The sequence below is a fragment of the Cebus imitator genome, unplaced genomic scaffold, assembly GCF_001604975.1.
Source record: "Cebus imitator isolate Cc_AM_T3 unplaced genomic scaffold, Cebus_imitator-1.0 Scaffold218, whole genome shotgun sequence".
Lineage (NCBI taxonomy): Eukaryota > Metazoa > Chordata > Mammalia > Primates > Cebidae > Cebus > Cebus imitator.
The window spans coordinates 775446-782913 of record NW_016107533.1 but is presented as its reverse complement, the minus strand read 5'-3'; the positions used below and the strand labels follow the sequence as shown (position 1 = coordinate 782913).

General features: G+C 39.0%; 1 long non-coding RNA gene across 1 annotated transcript in view; it reads left to right on the top strand.

Moving 5' to 3' along the window:
* Positions 1 to 5776, top strand: part of LOC119474216 — a 25043-nt gene extending 19267 nt beyond the window's left edge. The window contains exon 3 of the long non-coding RNA XR_005203504.1: positions 5481 to 5776. This is a non-coding gene — a long non-coding RNA (uncharacterized LOC119474216). The remainder of the gene's footprint in view (positions 1 to 5480) is intronic.
* The last annotated feature ends 1692 nt before the right edge of the window (positions 5777 to 7468 follow it).

The window sequence follows — 7468 nt, the reverse complement described above, 5'->3', positions numbered from 1 at the left end:
GTTGCCAGGCTGGAATGCAGTGGTGTGATCTCAGCTCACTGCAACCTCTGCCTCCTGGGTTCAAGCGATTCTCCTGCCTCAGCCTCCTGAGTAGCTGGGATTACAGGTGCACTCTACTATGCCCAGCTAATTTTTGTATTTTTAGTAGAGACGAGGTTTCACCATGTTGGTCAGGCTGGTCCCAAACTCCTGACCTTGTGTCTGCCTGCCTCAGCCTCCCAGAGTGCTGGGATTACAAGCATGAGCCAGTGTGCTTGGCCTGAAAATCATTTAAGAATGTTGAATATTGGCCCCCACTCTCTTCTGGTTTGTGTGGTTTCTGCAGAGAGATCCACTGTTAGTCTGATGGGCTTCCCTTTGGGGACCTTTCTCTCTGTCTATCCTTAACATTTTTTCCTTCATTTCAACCTTGGTGAAATCCGATGATTATGTGTCTTGGGGTTGCTATTCTCAAGGAGTATCTTTGTGGTTTTCTCTGTATTTCCTGAATTTGAATGTTGGCCTGTCTTGCTAGACTGGGGAAGTTCTCCTAGATAATATTTTGAAGTGTTTTCCAACTTGGTTCCATTCTCCCTGTCACTTAAGGTACACCAATCAAACCTAGGTTTGGCCTTTCAACATAGTCCCATATTTCCTGAATGCTTTGTCCATTCCTTTTTGTCTTCTTTTTCTGTAATCTTGTTTTCATGCTTTATTTGATTAAGTTGATCTCTGATATTCTTTCCTCTTCTTTCACTTGATCTATTCTGCTATTGATACTTGTGTGTGGTTCACAAAGTTTTTGTGCTGTGTTTTTCAGCTCCATCAGGTCATTTATGTTCTTTTCTAAACTGTTATTCTAGTTAGCAATTCCTCTAACCATTTTTCAAGGTTCTTAGCTTCCTTGCATTAACTCAGAACATACTCCTTTAGCTCAGAGGAGTTTGTTATTACCCACCTTCTGAAGCCTACTTCTGTCAATTCATCAAACTCATTCTCCCTCCAGTTTTGTTCCCTTGCTGATGAGGAGTGTGATAATTTGGAGGAGAAGAGGCATTCTCGTTTTTGGAATTTTCAGCCTTTTTGTGCTGGTTTTTCCTCATCTTCATGGATTTATCTACCTTTGGTCTTTGATATTGGTGACCTTCAGATAGGGTTTTTGTGTGGATGTCCTTTTTGTTGAAGTTGATGTTATTCCTTTCCGTTTGTTATTTTCCTTTTAATAGTCAGGCCCCTCTGCTGCAGGTCTGCTGGAGTTTTACTGGGAGTCTACTTCAGACTCTGTTTGCCTGGGTATCACCAGCAGAGGCTGCAAAACAGCAAAGATTGTTGCCTGTTCCTTCCTCTGGAAGCTTCATCCCAGAGGGACACCTGCCAGACACCAGTCAGAGCTCTCCTATATGAGGTGTCTGTTAATCTCTGCTGGGAGGTGTCTCCCAGTCAGGAGGCATGGGGATCAGGAATCTACTGGAGGAGGCAGTCTGTCTCTTAGCTGAGCTCGTGTGCTGTGCTGGGAGACCCAAAGCTCTCTTCAGAGCCAGCAGGCAGGAATGTTTAAGTCTGCTAAAGCTGCACCTACAGTTGCCCCTTCCCCCAGCTGCTCTGTCCCAGGGAGATGGGAGTTTTATCTATAAGCCCCTGACTGGAGATACTGCCTTACTTTCAGAGATGTCCTGCCCAGAGAGGAGGAATCTAGAGAGGCAGGCTGGCTACAGCGGCTTTACCAAGTTATGGTGAGCTCTGCCCAGTTCAAACTTCCCAGTGGCTTTGTTTACACTGTGAGGGGAAAACCACCTACTCAAGCCTCAATCATGGCAGATGCCCCACCCCCACCAAGCTTGAGCATCCCCAGTCAACTTCAGACTGCTATGCTAGCAGCAAGAATTTCAAGCCAGTGGATCTTAGATTGCTGGTTCCATGGGGGAGAGTGGGGGGAAATGCTGAGCTAGACCATTTGGCTCCCTAGCTTCAGCCCCCTTTCCAGGGGAGTGAATGGCTCTGTTTCCCTGGTATTCCAGGCACCACTGGGATATTAAAAAACAAAAAAAAACTCCTGCAGCTAGCTTGGTGTCTGCCCAAACGCCTGTCTAGTTTCATGCTTGAAACCCAGGGCCCTGGTGGTGTAGGCACTTGAGGGAATCTCCTGGTCTGTGGGTTGCAAAGACGGTGGGAAAAATGTAGTATCTCAGCCGGAATGCACCATTCCTCATGGCAGTCCCTCATGGCTTCCTGTGGCTAGGGGAGTGAGTTCCCTGACCCCTGGCACTTCCTGAGTGAGGCAACACCCCACCCTGCTTCTGCTCACCCTCCGTGGGCTGCACCCTCTGTCTAACCAGTCTCAATGAGATGAGCCAGGTACTTTAGTTGGAAATACAGAAATCATCCGCCTTCTGCATTGATCTCACTGGGAGCTACAGACTGGAGCTCTTCCTATTCAGCCATCTTGCCCAGGTCCAGTGCTGAAACCTTTAAGCATTTTATTAGTTATTTGAATGTCTTCTTTTATGAATTCGTATTTGATATATTTTTCCATTTTTCTACTAAAGTCTATCTTAATAATGTATGCCTCAGATATTATGACAATGAATCCTCCCTGTGTCTTACATGTTTACAGACATTTCCCCAAATTAAGTGCTTTCATATTTTGTTTGGCATATTTAGATAGATAAGGTTTTAATTATCTTTATTTATATTAGTCCATTTTCCTGCGGATTTTAAAATATTGCTCTAATGCTTGGAAGGTTCTCTTCCATCTTCAGATGATACAAACATTCGATTATTTGGCCTTTTGAAAATATTTAACTCTTTAATCTAGCTACAATTTAATTTGCAAAAATATAGTATAAAGATCTAACATTTTCCCCCAGTAGTTAACCAACTATCCTAGTACTCTTTATTCTTTATGTATTGGAGTATAACTACCTTTATCATATACATGATTTTATTTGTAGGCTCTCTTTACCATTTCACCAATGTATTTGTCTATACCTGAGACAATACTGTTTCATTCTAATTATTGTAACTTTGAAGAACTGTTCAATATCTGGGTATGGCATGTCTCCTTCAATATAATTTTGTCAAAACCTTCTTGACGTTTTAACCTATTATTTTCTCACCTATTTCTTTAAAAATAAATTAACTTTGGTGTGATATGGTTTGGCTGTGTCCCCACCCAAATCTCATCTTGAATTGTAGCTCCGATAATTCCCATGTGTTTTGGGAAGGATCTGTTAGGAAATAATTGAATCATGGGGGCAGTTTCCCCTATACTCTTCTCGTGGTAGTGATTAAGTCTCATGAGATCTGATGGCTTTATAAGAGGTTTTCCCTTTCACTTGGCTCTCATTCCCTCTTGCCTGCCAACATGTAAAATGTGCCTTTCACCTTCTACCACGATTGTGAGGCATTCCCAGCCACGTGGAACTGTGAGTTCATTAAACCTCTTTTCCTTTATAAATTATCCAGTCTCAGATGTCTTTATTATTAGTAGGAGAACGAGCCAACACACAGTGTGATTTAATCAATTATTTGTCCAGAGCATATCACATGTATTCATTTCACATTTGTATTTGTGGTCTCAGCAGAGTTGGTAGTTTTCTTCATGTTGGTCTTTATGTAGCAGTTGTATGTTCCTGTAGGTCAGAGGTTCAGATGGCTTGGATGGTTTTCTGCTCTGGTTTCACAAGGTTGAAATCAAGGTGTCATCAGGGTTGCAGCATTTTCTGTCTCTTAACAACGCTTAATTCTTAGGTCCTGTATAGTTTCATTTGTTCTCCTTGTGGATCTTAATGTTTATTTGGGGGATGTGAGGAGATTTGGAATCAGGCTACTGCTATTGTTCTTTAAGTTAATTTTTCTAACAGCTTTATAAGTTATTATCACTCCTCAGTCCATTAAATAAGAGAAAACTGGGGCCCATAGAAGTTAAATATTACTCAAGAATGAGGTAAGTGGGACACCTGCGATTTGCTGATACACATTTAATAAAATTTCAGGGTTGAAGAAACTGTAACATTTCCATTGCTTAGTGACCACTGAAATTCTTGCTTGAGTATCTCCAGTAATAAGAGACTCATTGCCTCCAAATGAGCCTGCTTCATTTTTGGATTCTCTAAATATGGCTAAAAATTATGTTGTGTTGAATTCTGCTTCTAGGTATCTTCAACTGTGGTCCAAGTTATGCACTTTGGGGTTGGAGCAAACAAAGTTTAAATCTAAGCCTCTATCCTTGCTCTAGTCCATTACTGGAAGACAGCAATGCACCATGGTTTTCAATAATACACTTTTAATTTTTTTTTTTTTTTTAAGAAATAAAGTTTTTACCATGTTGCCCAGCCTGAAATGCAGTGGTCATTCATATGCATGATCATAGCACACTGCAGCCTCAAATCTTTGCCTCAAGTTTCCTAAGTAGCTGCAATTGGCCCAATCACACATTTTTGAGGGCCCTTCATCAAATGGCCACATTGTTTTAGACATGCCCTGCTTTACTTATACCTCTATTGTGTGGTAATGAACATGGTACTTGGAAAATGCCAACATAAAATAAAGTAGGAAATTTGTTGTCCTACTTTGGAAATTATATCCTGTGTATGCATATATTGGGGTGTGTTTATCTATGATTGCATACAGGTTATTAATTTTTTGGAACATCATGTCACTCCGTGGGCCACATAGGTAGTGGTTAGGAAAATTCCTAAGTCTTTTTCCACATGTGATGATTTGCTACAGCTGCTGTGCTGTAGCAAATGTAAAATGTAACAACTGGGTGAAAGGTACATAGGATCTCTCCAAACAATTTTTGCAACTTCTCATAAATCTATAATTATTTCCAAATATTTCCCCATGAAGTCCTTGTGCAATTAGCCATCTGACGCCAAGAGCTGGACTTTCATATTTATATCAATTCAATTTCATCATATCCAACCCTGCCCATTCTTTCAGGCTGCTGAGATTTCACTCGGACCTTGATTCACCTACTGTAACACTGTTTCTTTTAAAAAATAAATCATAACTCCAATAGTGTTTTTAATAAAAATTAAAATGTGATGGACAGGATTGAAAGCAGAGTCCTGTTGCCTGGCACTCAAATCCTCCCCCTAAATTGACGATTCTTAAAGCAATACTTTTAAAGCTATATGACGAGCTATTGGTGGAATATAACCCATTTTCTTTTAGCCGTTTAACATTTATTAATGCACACCTACCTGAAAATGTAGCCAATCATTTGAGGATCTTATAAGACTTAGGATTTTTATTTCAGATAAATGGGTCAAATAATCTTCTCTTTCAATACACTGTCTTCATTCTTTCCCTGCCTTTCCACCCCCTACCCTAGTCCATTTCTCAAAGAATAAAATCCACATAGGTACCTTTTAATAGATTCCATTGTTTCATCCGAGTATCATCAGTGTACATAATGTCACATGCTTTCTATTAGCTCTTTCTCAGCATGCATTGGCATTTTAATTTTACCTTAGTGTTTTTTCTCTTCTCCTCAGACAGGAAAACAATCCATTTGCCGGTTGGCTGCCTGTATGTTCCTAATAATAGACTGACCTAATCACAAGTATATTCACTGAACATGGGGAACTTATCACCTACAGTGGGGCATAAAAAGATTACTTCTAATTAAGATAGCAATGAGAATATTTCATAGGAATTTATCTCCCGTAAAATTCTTATATAGTAATATACATCCACATAAGCTCAATATAGTGAAAGACCACACTATTCTAAATGGAAAATCAAGATTTTTTTTTAAATGAAAGCCTGTCATATTTAGACATATATCAAATCCCTGCTCCCAAAACAAATAGAAGAACAAAAAACCTGAAGGCTTACTGTAATTAAGTAGACATTAGACCAAACACAGGACCTACTGGAAGAGCTACACTTTACAAAGGAGTGTAAGTTTCACCTGAGCTTTATTTGATAGTTGTTATTACAACAGAAAATGTTGATGCTCTTGAAGTCACCAAGAAAAGCTTCATCCTCTAAGATACAAAAAAGTTTAATATGTCTTCAGATTATAGAAAAAATGATATAGCAAAACTAATCTCTATGCTCATTTGTATATTAATTGCTGTGGTGCTTATAAGAATCTGTGCATGTAATAATATGGTGTAGAACTACACACACACACACACACACACACACACACACATACACACACACACACACACACATACACACACACACGGTACCAATGTCAGTTTCTTGGTCTTGTTACTGTGCTATAACTGGGGGAAACTGGATGAAAGGTACACAGAATCTCTCCAAACAATTTTTGCAACTTCTTATAAATCTATGATTATTTCCAAATTAACATAAAACATCCCAAACCTACATAATTTATTCACTGTATAGTTCATCCCACAAAAGTTAGCTCAGTTATTTAACCAATATTTGCCAATATTAAACATAACTTTATTGCCTTTAGTCATTTCTAGAATGAGGCAGAAATATAAATAAATAAACAAGCTAGTTTAGAAGAATTACTGAATGTTAGGAATTTTGTGATTAAATGAATAAAGTAACCTTACAAAGTTAAAGTAACCAATTTTCAGCAAGTAAAAGAAAAAAAAACCCCAACTCTAAAAAATTAGGTCTGCTAATTAAGGGGTTAAAGCCTTCTTTTTGTTTTTTTCCATATTACATGAACATGTACTGCATCACAGGTCATTCCATACTCAAATAATGCAAAAGGCAAGGTTCTCAGAGTCTTCTATTCATTTATTTTCAGGAAGATACTCCTCAGGAAAGAATTAGAGTTGCATGTGGTTCTCTGTTGTTCACTGTGATCATAGTCAATGCTACACAGCTAAACTGTTGAGCATACTCAGCTGGCAGATTGGGAAATCCTCACAATTTTAAATTTAAACATATGAACCTGGATAATTTGGTGTTGTGTACATAAAGGGATTTTATATATATATATACATATATATATATATATAAAACTGACCCAAAGTCTCATCTTTTTTTTTTTTTAATAAACATAGAAATTGACCCATCTGGTTTTAAAACTTGAAATCTACATTTGGTTTAATAGAGTTCCTTCCTCAGGAAACCACCTTCAGACATCTCAAAAGAAAAAAAAAGGTATTAAAAGAACCGAAACTCACCAGATCACCACATCCAGACAATGAGATGCCAGACCCTTCATTCATCATGACTGCTTCCTTACCCCTCCTGTCTAGTTTCTGTTTTCTTACACATTGTTAAATTTCTTCCCTGCTGTGTAAACCTCTAGTTGGTCAGGGAGATGGATTTGGGACTGAGCTCCCATCTCTTTGGCAGCACCAGATTAAAGCCTTCTTCCTTGGCAGTACTCATCATCTCAGTCACTGGCTTTCTGTGCAGCAAGGAGCAGCAGGACCTAGACTGAACCCCTGGTGTTTCGGTAGCATACACATATGTACATACTTACATACACACACACATACATGCAGATGGTGGAATTACTTTACAGAGCCAGAGTGTCTGA